At 37.8% G+C, this 22,307-nt stretch overlaps 2 protein-coding genes across 5 annotated transcripts in view; one reads left to right on the plus strand and one right to left on the minus strand.

The window, feature by feature from the left end:
• The window catches only part of LOC132795168 (chaoptin), a 170,405-nt gene that overhangs the window by 25,086 nt on the left and 123,012 nt on the right, over positions 1–22,307 (minus strand). Inside the window, exon 4 of one of the 3 annotated variants that reach the window (XM_060805720.1) lies at positions 19,408–19,460. The exons of 1 other annotated variant lie outside the window; for it this stretch is intronic. The gene's annotated coding sequence lies outside the window, so the exon portion shown is untranslated. Of the gene's footprint in view, positions 1–19,407; positions 19,477–22,307 lie in introns of those variants that run through there. One more of the 3 variants, XM_060805722.1, reaches the window with a different exon arrangement.
• LOC132795169 (protein folded gastrulation) overlaps positions 14,572–22,307 on the plus strand; it is a 42,776-nt gene continuing 35,040 nt past the window's right edge. Inside the window, exons 1-2 of one of the 2 annotated variants that reach the window (XM_060805725.1) lie at positions 14,572–14,615; positions 15,762–16,549. The gene's annotated coding sequence lies outside the window, so the exon portion shown is untranslated. Of the gene's footprint in view, positions 14,622–15,761; positions 16,550–22,307 lie in introns of both variants that reach the window. The other variant, XM_060805724.1, reaches the window with a different exon arrangement.

Raw genomic sequence — 22,307 nt, forward strand, 5'->3', positions numbered from 1 at the left:
GATTTGAAGCTTTAGATACAAGAAATGTTTGCTGAGAGAGATGCCAGTTGGTATTCAGATTATCGACAAGCAGAAAGAAAGAGTTACTTACTCAAAATGAAAATGAATGAAAGGCATTAATGGAATTAGTGTTTTGTAAGCCAAATTGAAAATTGTGCATTTGTCCCAGTGCCGTGCCGTGCCGTGCCGTGCCGTGCCGTGTGACACGACACCTGCCCCAGGGGAGGAATTGGTTGAATTTGCTTTCGCTTTCAACGAACTCTCCCAGATGTTCAATAGGCCTGAGACTTCAATTCAGTGTTCAGTGTTCAGTGTTCAGTGTTGAGTGTTCGATGTTCAGTGCTTAGTGTTTGTTGCACAGCTGGTTCAGTTGGTAGTTTTGTCTTTTCTCGTTTTGTGTTTTTTGTGTTTACTATTATGTCCTGTTTATCATCCCCCGCTGGCACTTTCAATTAGTGGCCATGACAACTTCAGTTTTGTTGCCACAAAAATGTCTGCTGAGAGCGAGACTTGTTGTTGGTCAGTAGTTGTCGTTGTCGTTGTCATTGAATGGGTCAGCAGGTTGGCAATTCAATTGTCTGACCAAAAAGATCTCAGCATCGACACACATCGATGTGACTTCAGTTAATATCTCTATACTTGCAACATTTGTGCTCTCTGCATCTCTCTCTCTCTCTCTATGTGCGTGTGTAATTAATTGAATGTTAATTGTGTAACGAAAATGTGCAATGAAATCGTAACGAATTGTGGCAATTGACTGAAATCAAATATTCAGTGTGGATTCATTTAACACTCGCAAATAAATAAATAGGCCATATGCATTAATAAATGGCCAATGTGGCCACAATTCCAGTTAATTGCCCAAACGTTATTAACTGTCCAACGTTTGGTGTCTTTTGTTTTGTTTCAATTGTTGCCCATGATACGTTTCTCCCTTTCATTCTCTCACTCCTTCATCTCTCTCTCGCTCTCTCTCTATCCACATCTCGGCAGCAAATGTCTCGCCCTTTTAGCTGGAGATGCGCATCTTTTGGATAGAACAGCTACATTTGTGGAGTGGAATGAGTCATCACAGTAACTGCTATTCTAAAAGTAGCTGCTGTATCACTAACTTCTATTTTGTTGACGTAAAACAAGTGAAGAAATCCTATTAGCAACTAACTCTTTGTGACATAAAATTAAGTTCATTATTTTCTAAAAGAAACGGAATACGAAGACTTTAAAGTTAAAGTGAACTAAAAGTAACTGCTACTAAAGTGATTTGCATTAAATAGTTTTCTAATAATATTTGCGGAAAACAAAAGCGAACGTAAGTAAAGGCTATTAAATAATATAGTATACAATATGTTAAGTTATTTATAATAAATCTTTTTTTGATTATCATCACTATAAGGCACAGTAGCTGTGCAGAGTCACAGTTTCACATTATTTTATGCATATGCAGAGCATCTCTAGTCACGGTTGCTCACGAACAACTGTTTACAGCTTCTTTTGTTGTTTAATAAATGTGCATATTACATCATATTTATGCCAGGACACGGTGACCCAGGGCTATGAATGCAACCCTGAGGCTCACACTGGCCAGCTAACCAGGCAGGCATTCAGTCAGTCAGTCAGTTAGTCAGTTAGTCAATAGAATGAATTTTGTAAATTTTTATGCATGTTGCTCAGTTGAATGCATCGTTGCACTGCATAAGCCAAAATGTGAATATGAATATCGTATAGTATAGTAAAGTAGAATATCATAGAACAGTGCAATTTACACACTGCGAAGAGAGAGAGAGCGAGAGTGAGGGAGAGAGAGAGATGCACACAAATATGCAAATTAATTGCAGCAACAGGAACAAAAGCATTGCATGTTGTATATTAAACCCTTTCATTGGCATCCCATTTCTAACCGATATTCAATATCTGGGATAGCCCCATTGCTTCTCGATGGCACCCAACTGTGTGTTAATTAAAGTATCTGCATGTCACATATACCTGTGTTTGTTTGTGTGAGCGTAGAAGATGCAAATTAGATGACGGGTAAGCAAGGCTGGCAGAAACTTATGAGTGTGCTATCGATAACACAGCCTACGAAGTGTGTAGGCCTCCTCTTTCATTTAATTACAGCTCATAAAGAGCCAGAGAAAAGTTATTGAATTCGATATTTCAAAAATATAGTACAAAATCGATAAAAGTGTGTGTTGAAAGCCTTGAACAAACTTCAATCGAATTATTCATGCCAGAATCCAAAATTGTTGTACTCAATGAATCTCTTTTAAACGATAACAAGCAGCGTCGAAAGTAATCGATCTTACTTTCTATACATATCTAAGCACTCTGATCTAAGCAGTGAAAGTCATTAGTCCAGTCCAGTCCAGTCCAGTCCAAGTCCCAGACCTCGACACTGAGTCAGAGTTAGAGTCAGAGTCAGACTCGGAGCCAGAACGAGGATGAGTTGGCAGAGTGAATGAATGAAGCACAGCGGGGCAAAGCTTGTGCTCTCGTCGAGTATGGTATGTGTGTTTGGATGTGCCCACAAGACTGACTCTCAAAATTAATTGCAATTACAAATCCAGTTGCCCTAGGCAAAAGCACGACAACAACAATAGCGACAACAACAACTGGCTATAATAATGACGGCGATGACGATCTCTAATGTCGACGATGACGTTGGCAATAACGCGCAGAGCAAAAGTGAGTTGCGGCTGCAATTGTGACTGTGAAAGTGACTGCGACTTAAAAGTGATTCTAATTGCGACTGGGCATCGAAAATGTTGCTGTAACTGTTACTTCAAATGTGACTGTGACTGCGACTGCAGTGTGTAATTGTGAAAATCAAGTTGTAACTGTGACTGGTAATGTAACTGCGACTGTGACTTCGTTAACTAATTGAAGAGGGGTTCTGATTATGGCTAGATTTTGTAAATTAAGTTGTAACTGTGACTTGAACTGTAACTGCGACTTGCAATGTAACTGTGACTACGACTTGGTGAAGTAACTGCGAATTGGGGCTCTGATTTTGGCTAGATTTAAAATTTACTTGTAACTGCGACTTGGACTATAACTGTGACATGAACTGTAACTGTGACTTGAACTGTAACTGCGACTTGCAATGTAACTGTGACTACGACTTCATTAAGTAACTGTGAATTGGAGCTTTGGCTACATTTTGTAAATTAAGTTGTAACTGTGACTTAAACTGTACCTGTGACTACGAGTTGGTTAAGTAACTGTAAATTGGAGCTCTGATTTTGGCTAAATTTTTAAATTTAGTTGTAACTGTGACGTGAACTATAACTGTGACATGAACTGTAACTGTGACTTGAACTATAACTGTGACATGAACTGTAACTGTGACTGCTTCATGTAACTGTGACTATAATAATTCAATTTATGTTTGCAGTTATGTTACTATTGCTGTAACTGTGACTGCTGCTCTGATCTGTCACGCCAAATGCAAGTACAGGATAGTTGTGGCAGGCTCAAAGCTTCAGCTCGGAGATAACATTAGCGTTGACAGCGCATAAAGAACAAAGGGAGTAAATCATAAAACAGACAGCAAAAAGAAGAGTTTAAAGGAACAGAGCACAAAATTAGAGAACCGAAACGACAACAACAACAGCAACAACAAACAACTTTGTTAATAGTAGTAAGCAGCTCATCATTCACAGTAGGGACAGCTAACGCGAGCGAGATGGAGAGTGAGTGAGAGAGAGAGAGAGAGAGAGAAAGAGTGGGAAAGAGAAGGAGAGACAGCGACTGAGCACCTGTGTTTGCCTTTGCTGTGTACACTGTGTGCCCAACTTTGCTGTTTGATGCCCTCGTTCTCTCTCCTGCTGCCAAGTGGCTTGTCAGTCTGCCTCTCCTGCCCCTTCGTCTCCTTCTCAAGCTTCTCTTTCTGCTGCCCTTGCTCTCTTTCTCTCTCTTGCTGGGCTGCCTACTGCTATTTCATTTTAATGACTCACGTGACTTTCACGTATCTCCACAAGCAGGCAGCTCCAGATCCAGCTACAGCTTTGGCTCCATATAGGAGCAGCAACAACAGCAACAGCAACAGCCACACGAAGTAGCAACAGAACAGCAGCAGCAGAGCAGCAGCAGCAACAACAACAAACTCATGGTAGTTGAAGCAGAAGCAAAAGTATAATCATAATAATAAAAGTTATACACGTAACATGCTATTACATAACAGATACTGACTGCACACATACACACACACACACACACATGGACAGAGGCGCTAGTAGTGTCCCAGACCACGCCCCTTGGCTGCCCGCCCATCATACACACACTCACATTGGCAATGCCTTGATATGGGTTTTTACTTAATTTGAACAACACACGAAAGCAGCAACGGGCCAAGGGGGAAGAAAGGCAGCGGGTTGTTGCAGCTCTAACTGGATGTTGGCTGCATATAGAACTAGAAGTTGAAGTAGAAGTTGTGGATGCAGCAGGAGGGGGCAACAGTTGTGGGGCATGCTGCTTACCTACTTCAGCAGCGCTGGCAGTCAATTTGGTCATGTTGAGCAGAGCATCATCAACAGCTTTGGCAAAGTGATAACAGCAAAAGATTTCCTTGAATCGCTGACGCGTGCAACACTGTGTGGCATGCAACTGCGCCTTGCTCTCTCTCTCTCTCTCTCTCTTTCCTTCAATCTGTTTGTGGCATTGTTTTGACTATCGGCACCGGCTAGGTTTGGCAACCCTGGCAGCAGAGTGACAGCCCATTCATCAAATTGAGGGGGGACACAACGCATTTGGGTGAAAAGTCGAATCTTGTATACTGAAAGTTTGAACGTGTGAATGGCCAAAGCAAATGATGCACCATGGGCAAATTGGCAAACTTTAAAGAAAATAAGGCGTCTTTCTGGTAACATTTTACAAGTAGATCAAGTTCTTGAAAGATGTTGACTTTGGACTGTTTTCCCGTTCAGCGATTATTTGCAGAATTTTGAAATAGAAAATAAATAAAACAAGTAAGAAAGAGACCGTCGAGTGTGCTCGACTGTGAGATACTCGCAACCCATTTTTTATTAAACCAAAACAGTGCGGTATTATTCCTAAAATATACCAAATTTGTATACCATTCGAAATATATAGTAGAATAGTACAATACTATATACCAGATTGTCAGTTAAAGCAACTAAAATTTCTTAAATCAGGAATTATAAATGAATACCCTGTGGATAGCGGGTTTATCGAGGTAAAGTTTTGTACTAAATAAATGTAAAATGTGAAATGTGAGTTGAGAAGAATACGCTATAACAAAACAAAAAAAAATTTGCAAATTTTCCATTCTGAAATAATTGCCATAAATAGTTTGATTCTCCAATTACATTTTTTAACAATGTTGAAGCGTATATTAAATAACATTTTAATTAAACTGGAAATATATAAATTTATGGTTGCGCTGGGTGAAATGAAGATATGAAAAACAATACAACAAATATTTATAAATAATTCGTTGCATTTGGAAATTATTAAATTACGTCAAAAAATGGTAAAATAATTGCGAATTATGATTTTTGTAATGAATGAAATAATAATAAATCAAATGTCGATTTAGTAGTCGCAAATGAAGCATATATTAAGTAAGATTTAACAAAGAAAATAATCAGTTAATAAGAGCGAGGGTGATAAGCATTATATTACAGGATATATAATATAAAGTAACGCTTTACAAAAAATAATTCAATAAATTGTGGCGAGGGTGGAAAGTGACTTTAATTGCATACTTTGCAAGTTAATAATTTATGCAAAAAATGTGTAAGAATTCTCCATAGTGCAATTGGTTTCGCTATCAAGCATGTGTGTGCGTGTATGTGTGTGTGTGTGTGTGTACGGAGTGTGGGTAATTGGCCAGCTCCCTGCTCTGACAGGAAACATTAGCGCCTGGTGTCTGCGTTGGTTTTTGTTGTTTGCCAGCCTGCTATAAATTCCAACATCAAATCAAGTTCAAATGGGTAGGGCGAGAAAATCGGCTTCCCTTTCTCTCGCTGTCATTCTTTCTCTTCTCTCTCTCTCTCTCTCTCTCTGTCTCTGTCTCGCCTCGATCGAAGCCTGGACCAAACGGGAAGTGAGTCACATCAGCTGTGATTGACAGCACCGGAATGCCAGCCGCTGTTAAGACAAACAATCTGGCGGTTTTTGTGGTTTTTAAGCGAAAATGAAAAATGTCAATTTGACAGCGACAACACAGCGACAACGCATGAGGGGGATGAGGGATGCCACCCCCAACCTCTCTCTCTCTCAACCCCTGCCACCGTCGAGTATTTGGTATCCTCCTCATCCTGACACTTTCAGTGTCCATATGCGGGTCGCTCTTTAAGTAGATTGTCGTGTTAAACTGACACATTGCGGTTGCCCATGGGTTCCAATGGCTTGACTTTGATTTCCACTTCGACTACGAAGTGCGTTTGCGACTGCGACTTCACTTCACTTGGCTTCTGTTGGAGTAGCTTCTGCTAGATTTCTATTGAAAATATCTGGAAATGCTTTCGTTTCATTCCGTTTCGTTTCGTTTCATTTCATTTTGGCCATGTCGTTTCGCTTTAAGGCCATAAGCAGTTGCTGTTCAAAATAGAACCAAGCGGAAAAGCCAAAAGCCCATAAAAAAACAAAATGCTACTGAAACTGGCAAAACACAAAAAAAATATATGTATATATAAAATGCGCAACGAAGCTTAAATACGCTTGCAGCGTTGCAGTTGACTTATAAGTTGGTAAATTTAAGAAGTAAAATATTATACGAAACATCTGAATCGTCTTAATTGTAGATTTTTATAAAAATGGTTCGATTTCAATAAAATTTAGTTAGAATATATAAATGTGAGTTTGCTATATAATTTGCCAGTACTTCATACTATCACGTAATAAATAGTAATAAATAATAAATAGTAATGTACCAGATATTGACAGTTTGACAATATTTAATTTAAAATTGATTTTTACTATGCATGACAATACATCAAAAAACTCAAAAGCCTTTTTTAAGGTGTACTAACTTTTTCGTTGACAATCTGGTAAATTTTTGGTATATTTTATTTATTATATTTTATATTATGGTATATTTTTAATATAGTACTATAACAATATACCAAATGTGGCCTTTAGTATAAATAAATTTTGAATTTTTGCGGTATATTATTATAAGATTTGATTTCATTTAAAATGGATGCATACTCGACTGTTATTTTTTTCGTTTTTTCTTGTGTTTACTAAAGATAAATGATTGTCATAGGTATGGAAGTTCAACTCCTAAAATATTTAAAACTAACAGCTGAAGCTATGATAAGTTTGCTAGCACTCCCTTTTTTTTTAGTTATTATATTATTCTGTATAATAATTAACATGTAAATAAATAAATAAATAAATATGATAAGTTTCAATAATAACACTTTGCCAAAGGCAGAAAAAGAGCGAATGCATTGTCTAAGGAATATACATATATTAAAAGATATTTGTTACATATTGCACAGCAAAGTAAGAATACACTTTTCGATAGTGTATAAAGAAGTTACGTGCACATACTGAAGAGCCAAACACAACAGCAACAACATCTCGAAAAGGCCAAGAGAAGAAAAATCGAAATGGCTAACTGCTGGTGTTGTTATTGTTGTTGTTGTTGTTGTTGCTGTTACTGATGGTAAGACGTTGGTGGCGCGTGCGGCAATTGCAGCCAACTCCTGCAAGGCGGAAGCCGCAGCACAGCAACAACAACAACACCTTTTAAAGTGCGGCCCAGAAAAGGCAGCGACTTCGTGTAGTAAAAGCAGCAATTTAAAGGCGATTAGAATTGATTATAATTAGTTGTTGACCACAACAAGTGAAGCGGCGTGACCACGGGAGGGGAAAGGGAAAACAGCTCCATTGCCTTATGGCCATAGGGGCTGGGCCACGCCCCCTTTGGCGCCCATATTAGTTATACCTATTAACAAGAAATGAAGTTATTTTTACTTAAAATGACATTTATGCGCATCAAATTCATATTATTATTATTATTGTTATTGTTATTATACGATATCGTGATGTCGAAAGGTCAACAGCGGCATGTTCTGCTTTAGGCAATATATCGAATATGGAATATGCAGAGGGAACACACAAATGGAGAGATACTTAAATTGGCTTAAAGGAAAATGAAAATTCATATTTCCTTTGACTCTGCCGAAAATAAAAGAATGGAGAATGAGGCAACGGAAATGGAAATGGAAGCATTCATTCCGATTTATTTTGTATTTACTTTTCCTGTTTAGGAAAAGTCTATGGGAAATGATTGTACAAATATCTAAATAAATATGGGAAATATTTCAATTAAATAACTTTCGAACAGTTTGATTGATTGCCTGGCATCATTTTGAATGATTCATCTGCTTTTGGAATATTTTCCAGACATCGCACTTACATACATGTGAGGACATTTCAACTTGATGAAACTAAAAATGTTGTACAATAAATAAAATAAAGAATTTCGATTACAAAAAATGTAAAAAAAAATCTTGAATCATATTTGAAAATATATTCGAGAATATATATTTGGAAATTCTACTTTCAATTGTGCACTCTTGGCAATGCTCAATCAAATGAATGCTTTTGATTAAATGAATTTCAGAATTGAAAAGCAGTTCAAAGCAGCAAAACAATTGAGCAGATAATTGAAATAATAAAGGCCATAAGCAAGATCTATGCATGCTGTTAAAGATGTTTTCATCCAAGAGAATAGAAAAAAAGGCGTGCACTTGAAGATGTTTTTTTTTTGGAGGAGAATGCCTAAAACTCTCAGACACACTCGAAGGGCATTTGAAATGGCTAAACGAGAGTAATGACCAGATTTTCAACTTGATGGGATTTCGATTCGACTTTATTTGCCGTCAATTCTCGAGTACTCGAGTGTCCCAACTGGACCAACAAACAAACAGCTTGATCGTAAATCGTATCGTAAATCGTACAAATGGAAAATAGAAAATACAAAATGGAAAATGGAAAATAACAAAAAAATATGTGAAGTGACTTATTAATTGGCAGCGGATGTGCATAACAACAGCAAGAACAACCACAGACGAGACTCAAAGGGATGTGGCACGGGGAGTGGCCAATGTTGTTGTTGTTGTTGTTGCTGTTGATGTTGCTGGACTCTTCCAGCAAATTCCTGGAAGGTCAACGAAATGCTGTAACAACAACAACAACGACAACAACAACAATAGCAACAACTACATATTTTTTGGGAGAACCCTCTGCAAATGCCCAAAGTAGTCGTATCTTGTTCTTTACGTTTTTTTTTCTTCCCATTTCTTTAATTTTTTTTTTTTGTTTTTGTTTTTTGATTTTGTGATGACTCATTGCCAAGTTCAAATGTCAGTGCGAACGGGCGAGACATCGACATCGACATCGACTTAGACGGAGTCGGAGTCGGAGGCGATGGCGACGCCACTTGGGTTCATGTTTCCACGATTTTCTTGGTATCCGCCGCAGTCGGAGTCGCAGTCTCGACTTGTTCGGTTATCAGGCCCAACAAAACATTCGCCTGTCTCCCCTGTGTCCCGCCTGCTCTCCGAAGATATCATGCTGAAAATATTTCACTTTGTCGTCACTTTGGTAACGTCATATAGAAAATGAAACCAACAGAACAAACACAAGTCCAAATGTATTGCAAAAGTCAGTGAACGACTTTCAAATACCCCGTTGGTTATTGAGAAATAATATTCTATATTTTTGGGAAACAAATTCGATTTAGAATAAAAATAGAATAAAAATCTCTACATCTATTCTAATAATATTAGAAATTAATTCAGTCTGAAATTGTTTATTCTAAATTAAATTCAATGTGTGAACTGTTTGAAAATAATTCATCTTCTCAATATTTTGAAAGGAACCTTGTAACCTTGAACCTTGTATATAATAAGATAAATACCAAATTAGACTTTGTTATTTTTCTATAATTTATGGCATATTCATTTAGCACCTCTTATTCTAATTGGGTATTTCAAGTATTAATATAATTTTAAATTAAAAAAGTTCAAAAAAGTTTTATTAAAATTGATTTTTCCTATTTAATAAGTTCTACGTTCTTATGGTATACGTTCTCACTATATGAGTCGGAATGAATATGTTTTTCCTAAAATGTTATTGTACATTATTATTGGAGTGTTTCTACTATTTAATAAATCCAAACAAAATAACTTTTATTTTTGAGCTGCAACTTGAAGAATATTAAAATTCGTTGACCAACTTCAAAGGCAGATCTAATAACATTAAATGAGATGCCACCCCACAGTGAATTTGATAATTTTACAGGGTATATAAATGCCCAAAAGGGCCGATTTGAAATGCAGGTCGCTCGCTTTGACATGGGACGCCAAAAGTGCCGTTAGGGGACACTATCAGAATTGGGCCAGTGAGTTCTTAAGTAGATAAATTCATTATGCAGTGCCACTAAATATCCGTAGTTCTGCTCGCTAACCTGTTGGGAGTGGGGGGAAGGAGGGGAAGAGTCGGGAATTGTACCAGAAGTCTTTTGATCGTGAGCAAGAGAATCTCTTTGACTGTCCACACACACACACACACGTATCGTCAAAATATGTGCATTACATTTGCTTCAACTCTGTATTTGAGAATTTTCTTTCGTCTTTCAATGCTTTTTTTGGCAAAACAGAAATGAGAAGAGGAAGAAAAAAGCCTGACTACTGGCAAATTGCCGTCCACTTTTCATGTGGCTGTAACCCAAGTTTGAACCTTTTATCGCTGCAATTCATGTCGTTGTCAGCGTCAGTTTTTCTTCTTGTCAGTGTCTCTTCCTCTTTTTCTCTTCATCTTTCACTGCGATGCTGCTTCTCATTTCTGCTTTTTTTTTTGTGGAGCATGTCCATGTTTTCTTTTGCCTTTATTCGATTTGTAGGCCCAAAGCATCAGAATCCTAAAAATGCTGTTGCCCTTTTCTTGTATTTTTTTTCCACTTCTTTTTCACATATTTTTTTTTTTTTTTGTGTTGTTGGCGCTGCGTATCGGCATTTGGCATCTGGGCATATATGTATGTGTAACATGCTACCCTCCTGCATCTCTGTATCTGTATCTGTTACTGCTGTAGTTGTATCTGTATCTGTATCTGTGTCGGAGTCGGTGTCGGTGTCGGTGGCATGCATGTGTGTGTGTGTGTGGCGGCTTCCAGGCCAAGCCCAATGCTGTCGACGTGTTGATATGTTTATCATTGTTATTATTTATGTTTAGATTTGAATGTCAATGTCGATGCCGCTGCCGCTGCCGCCAACGCAGTCGAGGAGGGTCAGGAGGGGGGGGGGTGATGCCAGGGTGACGCATGTTGCCGGGTTTTATTGTGCGCACTTTGAACTTTGATGGCATTAAGTTGTCAATTTGCGTTTTGACTTACGAAAGACATGAATCGAGAGAGCCGGCATGCCGCAGCAGAGTCCCCTTTCAGTCCCCTCCCCCACCCCCTCCCATCCCTTTCGACGAACTTGAACTCGTATCGGAATCCCAATTCGAAGTTGGGAAACAACATTGACAGTCGAGAGCCAGGCGAGAAATTTCAAATGAAAAGGATTTATCATGTGAATTGTAAAATGTTTTTCCGCCTTGTTTGCCCTCGATTGATTTGACCAGCTTTTGTCTACTTTATTTTTAAATAATATATATGAATAATATATATTCAGGTTCAACAGCATTTGTCTTGTGTTTTTTTGTTTTTTTTTGCTTCAAAATTTATAATTAATGCGCTTTGTTGTCGTAATTGCCGAGCATCATGAAATCGAAAATCAAATGATTTCCAATCAAACAAACAAATTGAAGAAAACTTTTGCCTTGAAAGTGAAAACGAGAACATTAAAACTTACAAAATACACCAACAACAACAACAACGACAGAGAAGATGTTGAAGAAGAAAAAATACCAAAAATAATAAAAGTGAAAATGAAAATGTAGAGTGGCGAAGGAGGGGTCACGAGCAGGAGGAGGAGGAGGAGGGGGGAGGAGGGCAAGACAGCTAAAATAAAAAACAAAAGAAAGAAATTAATTTCCATTGAATTCCAAATGCCACTTGGAAGATGCTCGGCACCAACGAAGTCAAACATTCGAAAGACAAAGAAATTTTTTAATTGATTTCACTTAAAGTACCAACAACAAGACAAAGCACAAGAAGCAGCTGAAGAAACAGGAAAAGTACCAGCAAAAAAAAAAAAAATGAAATAAAAGTTTGTTGATTTTGTTGCTGTTGTTGTTCGTTTTTTATTTGGATGCGCAAGTCTTGATTTTTGGGAAAGGCCTGAGCCAAAGCCAGAACAGACATATCCATCCGAAATACACTTGACCATTAAAAAGCAAACTCAGACAAAGGCAGCCAAGAGAGGGAGGGAGAGAGAGGGGAGGGAGAGAGGGGAGAGACTGGCGTTATGTCCGAATCCAAGTGGGCATAATTGGCCATTATGTGGGCCTAAAAAACAGCATCAACAACAGCAGGCGCAGCAATGAAAGAGAGAGAAAGAGAGAGAGGGCCACTTGGGAGGCGGCTAATTAAAAGTAGCGTGAAATACAATTTGGCAATGGAGCAACAGCAACAGCAACAGCAGCAGGGAGCAACAAGGAGAACAACAACGAAAACAACACTACATGCCATTCATAATAACCATAATGGATTCGAACATGTTCAAGTTGAAGTTAAGGATTTCAATAAACTGAAGCCCTCTCCAACGGAGCTCCCCTCTCCCGCTCTCTTCATTCGCCAGCGAAATGGAAACTGAAATGAAATTCCAATTCCAGAGAGAGAGAGAGAGAGACAGGAAGAGAAACGAAGAGCGAGTGGAGCAGACGATGTGTATTTTGTATTTCGTATTTGGTTTTTGTGTGTTGGGGCATTGCGCAAAAAGTTAATGTAAGCGGATGAGCTTAACGGTGGCTTGGGAATTCGATGGATGGATGGATGAAAACCAGAGAGGTTGCTCTCGAGAATACGGCGATTGTGATTTGAAGATATTCGCTCAGTTCTGGATTTACACAGAACAGTGTAAATGTCAGGGGATTACTACGCTAAGCATTATGTCAAGTTTCCTGACCTCTTTCTGACCTGTCCCAATCGAGCTGACTGACTGACTGACTGACTGACTGACTGCTTGACTGACCTATGCCAAAAATCTAAATTCGAAAACTATGCAATGCAACAACTGCATTTCAATGCAATGTTCCAGCGGCAATTTGTCAAATTGAGAATGGGACAAAAACAAGAGGAGAAAAAATGTGAAAATCGAAATTGATTTCTTTGAAAATGTCACTGGAAATTTACCAAAGAATTTAAGGCTTGCAACAAAACATGACCCCATACTAGGTGTGTGTGTGTGTGCGAGAGTGTGTGCGGCTGACTATGTAAATTTCTCAATTAGTTGCACAAACAAAAGCAACGAAATCCATTTCTCGGTGTCATTAATCATGAGCAGCCCAACTATCGACCAAGTGTCTAGCTGTCATACCCATCGTAGAGCCATCAGCAACAGCCACAGCAACAGCAACAGCCACAGCAACAACATCGAAGCAACTCAGCAAGAGTCCAGTTGCAGTCGCAGTTCCAAATTTGTTGGCCAACTAATGCGCATAACCGAGTCGAACACACGCGCAGAGGTTAAAACTAAATTTTCCCAGCAAAGTGTTATCGATAAATTTACGTAAAATTCACACACACTTTCCTCCATTTAACCCGATAACAAATTTCGCTGCTCTATTTAATTCAGATGTGACTAAAAAATCACGATAGTAATAAAAATATTTGTAAAATTTCTGTTTTGCTTCGTAATTCAATTTTTCGCATCACTTTGCATTATTCAGATTGATTTGACCCTAAAAAACAAATGGTGCATGGAAATATTACTCATACGTCAAGCAAATTATTTTAATTTACTGTAATTTCTGTTATTAAATCAGCAAACAACGATTAGACTATAAATATAGAGAATTTCTTTTATATAATCTAAAAACGGAATTGAAATCAATAAATGTCAAGGAATGATAATAGAGCTTACATGACAAGAATGTAAATCGAATTAAATTTAAGGCAATTACAAAGCTGACAAATAATTTTAAATTGAAAATCGAAAAGGTCATTGGTTCATAATCAACCAACTTAGTAAGAGAAGTCGACTAAAAAATGCCCGGTAGAAACTTTATCACAGCATTTATTTGGTAAGTGTAAACTTTGCAGTTGGTTTGTTTTGATTGCGATGCTCAAAGTTTAAGCTAGCGCCACTTTTGGCATGCTTACAGAAACAGCAACAAATGCAAGTAGTAATAAGAGCAGCAACAAGAGCAACAAGAACAGCAGCAACCACGAAGGCAGCATCGACTCTGTCACATAGTCAAAGTCGTTGCGCTCTCTTCACTTCAGTTGTTACTCTCAGTTTTACTCTCTCGCTCGCGCTCTCTCACTCTAGCTGTGCAGTTCTGCAGCGATCGTTTTCGGTTGGTGACTCTTGGCGCTCTTGCGCTCTCTTCGTCGGTCGCACTCTCGCTCACAGACACGACGACGACGACGACGACAGTGGCAGCGGCAGCGGCAGCGTCAACTGCGGGCTCGGGGCCACGACGCCCGCACACATTTTCAAGCCTCATTCCATAAACAACTGTGAACGTGAACGGTAACGGTGCGTGCAGTGTGTGTGTGTGTGTGACTTAAAACTCAGATCCGATCGTCGGCGATCGCTACGCTTCCCATACCCACAGTATTGCCATCCCCCATTCGAGTTAACCTAATCCCAGCTAAAACTAAAAACTTAAGCATCCAACACGAACGAACAGTGGTGACAACAAGTGCCCAACATATGTGACAAAGCGATCAATAATTCTATTTTCATTTTCGATTTGCTCCATCTATTTTTATAGTTTTCTCCTTGTTTTTTATTTTACACGTTTTTTTTAAATTTTTATTTTTGTGTGTGTGTGTGTCACAGAAGAGCAACATTTTGTGTAGTATTTAAAACATACTTTTGGCATTGTTGGAATCATAGAAATTACTAATCGCGTGAAACGTGCTTAATTCATCATTTCGATTAATTACATTACAATTTTCATATGTTTCTTTGCTGATTTAGTGTGTATGTGTGTGTGTGTGTGTTTTTTTTGCGATCGTGCGCCAAAAAGTCTAGCGACAAAACGAAATGTACAAAAGTAAAATAAAAACGTTTTTTCGTGTGCATTTCTCTTTTGTAGTGGGGAATCGCTTTGGTGTTAGTTTGACCCGATTCCGATTTGAATTTGGACTGTGTGGTGTGGTGTGTGTAACCAGCAAGTGACAAAAGCAACAGCAACACCAACAGCAACAGCAACAACAATAATACGAAACAAAAACAAAACAAAACAACGAAAAACATGCGTATCTGTGAAAGGAAACAAAAAGCGGGAGAAATAAAATCAAATAAAATGCACAAATAATACTTAATATTCCATGTACATGCATACTATACTATAAATATATATATGTATATAGACCGATATTATCCGGACACACACACGCACAATTGTATGTGTTGTGAAACACGCCGCATTTTGTTGTGTTGTTGTTGCTATTGTTACAACAGCAACAGCAGCAGCAACAGGCGCCGATAATTTATAATCTTTTACATTGTATTCATATGAGCATCGTATATAGTCATATATATATATAGAAGTAATAATAATCTTTTTTTTTTTTTTTGGTTAATGTTACAACGAAATGATAATTTATTCAACATTCATTTATTATAATGTTTTCTTCTCTCTTTTTCTGCAATTGCATTTTTCAACAGTTATTGTACCACTGTGCGTGCGTTTTCTGCCTCCTTTATTACACTAGTTCACATACATAATACACATATATATATATACATATGTGTGTTGTATGTGCATATAATTTGTTGTTGTCGTGTAAATTGTGACGATATTTATTTTTTGTGTGCGAATCTTTCTTTGTGAACGGGAATTATCTATGCTTATATACGGCATTTATATATGTGAGCGTATACGTGAGTGTGTGTGCGTGCCATGTGAGGCACTTGCAGTGCAACAAGCAAAGTAACAACGAGCTGTTGTCATAATGCCAACAACACCAACAACAACAACAACAGCGACGACGAAAAAATGAAAGGCAACAAACGACAAGAAAACTTTAAGCAACTAAATAAAATTTAGATAAAACACAGAAAAAAAAAAAAACGAAAACTAAAACCAAAACCAAAACTGGCCAAGTCCACAACAACGATTTAGAGCGCGGTTCTCGAAGCAACAACAACAACAACAGCAACAGAAACGCGAGCAACAAACGAATTCGTATTTAATATTTATTTGTATGCTAATTTATTTTACAATAATTTGGTATTAACCCAAAATCCAACACCAACAACAACGACGAAAACCAATAAAACAACTGCGAAAGATAAAACCAACAGCAGCAGCCACAGCAACAACAACAGCAATCGCTGTGTTGTCAACAGCAGCAACAACAACAACAACGCATGCGCAACGACTTTTCTGCGTCTCTTTCTCCTTCCACTTTTGATTGTCATCTTCTTTCGCCTGGGATATAAAACAGCAAAATGTAAGTTTTTTTTTTCTGTTTTTGTTTTCATTTTAAGTATTATCATAATTTGTTAAATTTGTTGTTGAAAACATGTTTTTAATGCAAATTCAATTGAATTTCGCCGCTGGCAAAAGGGGAGCAAAAATCGCAGTAGAAATAAAAAGAAGAAAAATAAATAGTAGTAGACCATCGAGTTGTTGGCTGACTGTGTTGTCAGACATTTAGCAGTCACTGTCGGGCATATCCTCAACATTTTACCACAGGCCTTGGGCGCGACCAAAATCCTTGGGCTTTACCCAGCATCTGGTCGTAGCCGCAGGGTTCTTCAGCAAACCATTTGACTTCTCTTTAATTGAGGGCAAGTTGCGCCTCTTTTCTGTGGCTGCGACTGCGACGCGGATGCGGATATGGATGCGGATGCGGATATAATGTCGTATAGTAAGGCAGGCGACAGACGGTCGCTCGATCGGTCGATTTGGTCGTCGTTGGCCGGTTTCGCTTTCGGTCGCAAAACGAAATCCGCATGCGCACTCATAGGTGTTACTTTCGATGATGATGAGCCAAGCAAGAAATGGGTTTATGAGAGGCGCTTAACGCTTAACGACAACCACAACGCAGAGCTGAGCTGAGCTGAGTTGCGTGGTCACATGAAATATCAATTTAAGAGTCACCTACAGTCATGCCTCGCTTTAACCGACTGTGATTGTATGTTGTTGTTATATAATTCTTGTCTCTTCACTTCATACTGTACACATCGACATCTCAATTAAAATGAATTAGCTACGAATTCGAATAGAACAACAACAATAAAATTGATAATCAAGTTTTCTAAGAATACGCAACAAAAAGAACAACAGCGTGCCACAGATTTATATTTCTGAATATAACAAATAAATAAATATGCAATAAAAGTAAAAATGAAATAAATTAAACTTTCAAGAATATTATGAAAGAATATTTGATAGGCCATAGCTGTTAAAATGGAAAAATTATCACTCAATTTTCACTCATAACTTTAACTTAAAAAAAAAAATTAATAAATAATGGATTTCAAAACAAGCTGATTTGTAAAAATTGGTGGCATTAAAAAAAATGTTTTGTCACGTACTATATCAATATAACAAAAATAGTCTTCGGCAGTTTTAGTATTTTTGAAGTATATTAATTTGGTATATAATACATATGTAGTAATATACCAATATACCAAATATACCCTTCGGTATATTTAAGTATTTTTTTGTAATTTGATATATTATACATTTAGTACTACAAAGGTATCAATATTCCAAATATATATTTTAGTATTTTTGCAGTATTTTAAATTGGTATATTTTAAGTATTATAATATATATATTATTATTTTAATATATATTACATATGTAGTAATATACCAATATACCAAATATACCCTTTGGTATATTCTACATTTAGTACTACAAAGGTATCAATATACCAAATATATATTTTAGTATTTTTGTGGTATATTAATTTGGTATATTTTAAGAATAATACCGCAGTTTTCCTTTTATTCACCATTGGTAGGGGACACACTCGACCGAAAACTACAGAGTATCTAAAATTCGTATTATAAACTATTAGAGAAATATAAATTGAAGCAAATTAGCTGGTGAATTATGTGGCTAAAGAATATAATTAAGTTGGTTACGAACTGCAATTATATTTAATGGCATATGTTAAGCTAGTTTATACCAGTTGGTACTTTAATATTTTTGTTATGCTTAGCTCAATCCTTTCTCTTGGGTTTCCCTACCAAATGACAACGTGTTTTTTTTTTTGTGGCAGCTGCGAACATTCGCACTCAAAGTCAAAAGATTTGCTAGATGGAAGAGGTTTTTAATGGCCCATTGAACTGTTTGACCTTCACATTTTGGCTTATCAGTCAAATATTTGGCAAAACAACAAAAGCTCATATGTTCATAATATTGCGATGCTGCTAATGATCATGGCGATGGCGATGGGAATACGAATGGGAATGCTAATGATGATGTCAGGGGCGTTATCAGCGAAATAAATGTGCTTCAGACCACAGGCAAACCGATCATTTCCGTTAATCAAATGCCAGCCCCTATCTAAGAGAGAGACAGCAACTGAAAAGAGGGACACAACGTGTAATGGTATTTAACATTTGGCAGGCAGTCAAACTGTGAAATTGGTGACATCCGATGCAAAGTTTGAATGCCACCGCGAGTCGAATCGAATCGAGTTGAGTCGAGTGTCGACTGTGGGAAATTGTCCGCGTGGTCACCAAAATTCATTAGACGCATTAGAAAGTGTTACAAACAGCACGCAAATCAAATTAAGTACTGATAGGCGGACACCACACACATACACACATACTCAGCATTCGCCACACTCACACTCACACTCACTACTCACACCCATACTCATCACTCACTCCCATACTCATCACTCAGAGAACGAGACACTCACACACATTCGGAGTAGAGTGTGAAAATAAATCAGCAACGACGAGACACGAAATTCTCATTTTCGTGGTCTATTCCCTCCTCGCATTTTAACCCCTCCCCACCACAAAGCAAATAATTTGATTTAAGCTAAAGGCGCTAGCTTCGAGGCCCTAATCAGCCAATGGAGCACATTCGAAATGGCCATTAGCGACTCGACGAATTTCTGGAATTCTACTTCGACAACAGCAAAAGCCGACGGAATGCACAATACGTGCCTTAAGACTTGATATCAATGACCTCAGCTTCCATCTTATATTACTCCCTCTCTCACTCCCTCCCCCTCACTCCATATCTTCATCTCAATTGCTATGATTTAGACATGAGTATTTTCATTTTCATTTTGTTTTTATTTATGGTTTTATAGCTCTTTGCATTCCAAGAACTCACCAAGTTAGACGCTAAACACTCCATCAAATGGGTTCGATTTTTCAGTTCAACTGCTGCAAATAGAAAGAGTTGGGAAATGGAAATATGAGTTTAGTTGAATTTAATCGCAGGAACAATAAGAAAGTATTCTTAAAGCATTTAAAATAGTTGTTAGGAAAATTTATGCACACATTTCAATTTGGTTCTTGAAACTTGTTGTAAATACTTAAGGGAACTCTTCCGGTTGCATTGTTTTGATTTATTGGGTTGATAATTTTTTCAAGTTTTTCTTTTTCATAATTTCCCCCAGAGAATAAAGTCTTTGTAGCTTATATTCAACTTATATATTAAAATTTTGCATTGTTATTCAGCAGAACTTTCAATTGAACGCTGAGAGTCTTTTTATTATTTTGTTGGTATTTCAGTAGAGAAGATAATCTTTTAATTTATTTGCTAAATAATCGAAATAAACGAGAGTGTTCCATTTAAATTAAAATAACCAATTTTCAATGGCTTCACGAATCAAACTGTAAACTCAACTTTTGTTGCTTTTTTTATTTATTTCAATACTGCACTTAAGATTTGAGTTGTCATCAAGGAAATTCTATGTTTAACTTGGATATTTGGTTTAAATCAAATGTAAATTAAATAAATTGTCAACTCAATTTTGTTATTGATTTCAAATGTGCACTCAAGCATTGAGTTGGCATTTAAGATTTAATTCTAATTGTCTTAAGAATTTAAACGCTTTTTTTCATATTTTTGTCAGCTTAATTTTGTTATTATTATTTTTTAATTTGAAAGGTGAACTTTACTTATAATTCCAATTTTTCTTGATAGCGTTTAAATCAAAATGGCAAGCACAACTTTGTTATTACACTTGTGTTGCAATTTAAAGAAAAATTTGAGTTTAAGGAATTGAAAATTATTAGTGCCTATAATCCTATTTGTATATTACTATATATTTCGATTTAAATTTCAAAGCAGAATTTAGGACTAACAACTTTATTTTCAATTGGAAATGGAGTTGAAATCCCAAATTGTAAGTTCAACTTTTGTATTTATTTTATTTATTTTAAAACTAATCATTTAAGCTTCTAATTCAAATGTGTATTAATTTAAATGTAAATGAAAGTATAAGGTCTCTTTTTTTTTTTATTTTCAAAGCAATAAATTGTAAGCTTAGCTTTGTGTGAAATTTTGTTAATTTCAATGCTTCATTTAAAGGGAATCACTTTAGTTATAATTCCCATTTCATAATACAGATTAAAAGTTAAGTTGCATTTGGTTACTGCTTAAAGAAATGTTCACTTCAAATCTAGAAAATAGTATGGAATTTTAAATCAATTTCTTATGCATTTGAATCAAAGTTAAAATGCCACGATCCATGAGCAAACTTGTGGCATCGCAATTAGTTTCACTTTGTATTAAAACATAAAAATGTAAATTTGTTGGTTGGCAAGACAAGAATACAGTTTGTTTATGGTTTGATTGTTTGTTGTTGTAGGTGGAAACTTAATAAGCTAAACTGTACACGACTGTTTTGGCCTTCCAACCGCCAACCGCCAACTGACCCAGCTGAACCACCTGACCAGCAAGTGTGCGAGTGTGTGTGTGTGTGTGTGTGTGTGCAAGTGTGTGTGACTAAATGGAAATGCCAAAAGGTAGACAGGTTGGAATATACCCGTTAGCGTAGCATAGAATAGCTCCAAGTTCTGTGCACTGTAGCGTTGCATAAGCCGCGCTTCTGCCCCTCTGCCCCTTTGCCCCTCTCTATACCCCCACCCCCACCCCCACTCTCTGACTCATCTCTCTTCCTCTCCTTGGCACTGTGTTGGCCAGTTATTTAAGCATGAAATGCCGCCACAGGGTGGCTGCCTGGCTCGCAACGCAATGCGGCTTGTGCCGCACTCTGAGTCATCGTCATCATCATCATCATCATCATCGTCGCAGTCCGCCCGCTTAAACGCAGCGATGCGTCAAAGTGTCGACGAACGTCGCACCGTCCGCACCGAACCCGGGGGCAACTTCGACCACTGGCCAAAGGGGAGAGAGAGAGAACAATACTCGCGGCGATTTGATTGCGGCAGCGCATGTTACGCTTTTGTGGTCATCGTTGTTGTTGCTGTTGCTGTTGCTGCTGCTGGCGGGCAAGCGGAAGCAGTAAACAGTTTGGGGCAACAGTTGGTGGCACGACGGAAAGGAGGAGGGAGGCGGTTGCGGGAGGAACAGCGTCTAATCACCGCCGATCGCTGGACTTGAGTTCTCTCGCTCTCCCCCTCTTTCTCTCTCTCACTCTCTCTCTCTCTATGTCTCTGTCTACAGGTGCATTATTTTGTTGGTCTGGTCGTTTGCTTGGCTGCCTCATTTGATGCGTCTTCTGCCTTCTGCAGCAGCAACAGCAACAACAGCAACAACAGCTATTACAATGCGACTTTTTATTGTTCTTGTTTGCCTCCGCTCGTAATTTACATTACACTCCATGGCCGACAGTCGTCGTTTGTCTTTCTTTATGATGCCTCCACGTTGTCGTCGCAGTAAGAGAAAGAGAGGGAGTCAGCAAGTGAGAGAGAGAGAGAAAGAGCGAAGGGCGAGGAAACCTTCTTCTTCCGCTGCCAACAGCAACTACTGCTGTTGCTGTTGCTGCTGCTGCTGTTGCTGCTGCTGATATAAGCCAAAGCTCAGCTCGACGTCACAGCTGAATGCGTCGCTGCTACTTCCGCTTACAATTGTTTTTTATTATTACACTTTATTACACATTTTATATTCCGTTTTCATTTCTATTTCTGCTGCCGTCGACATTGTTGTTGCTGTTGTTGTTGTCGCTTCTGTTGGTAAATGATTTAATTATTTTAAATTCTTGTTTTTGTTTTCGTTTGGCTTTTTTTTGTTCATTTTTCATTCGCTGTTACTTGTTTCTT

Source organism: Drosophila nasuta, chromosome X (assembly GCF_023558535.2).
Source record: "Drosophila nasuta strain 15112-1781.00 chromosome X, ASM2355853v1, whole genome shotgun sequence".
Lineage (NCBI taxonomy): Eukaryota > Metazoa > Arthropoda > Insecta > Diptera > Drosophilidae > Drosophila > Drosophila nasuta.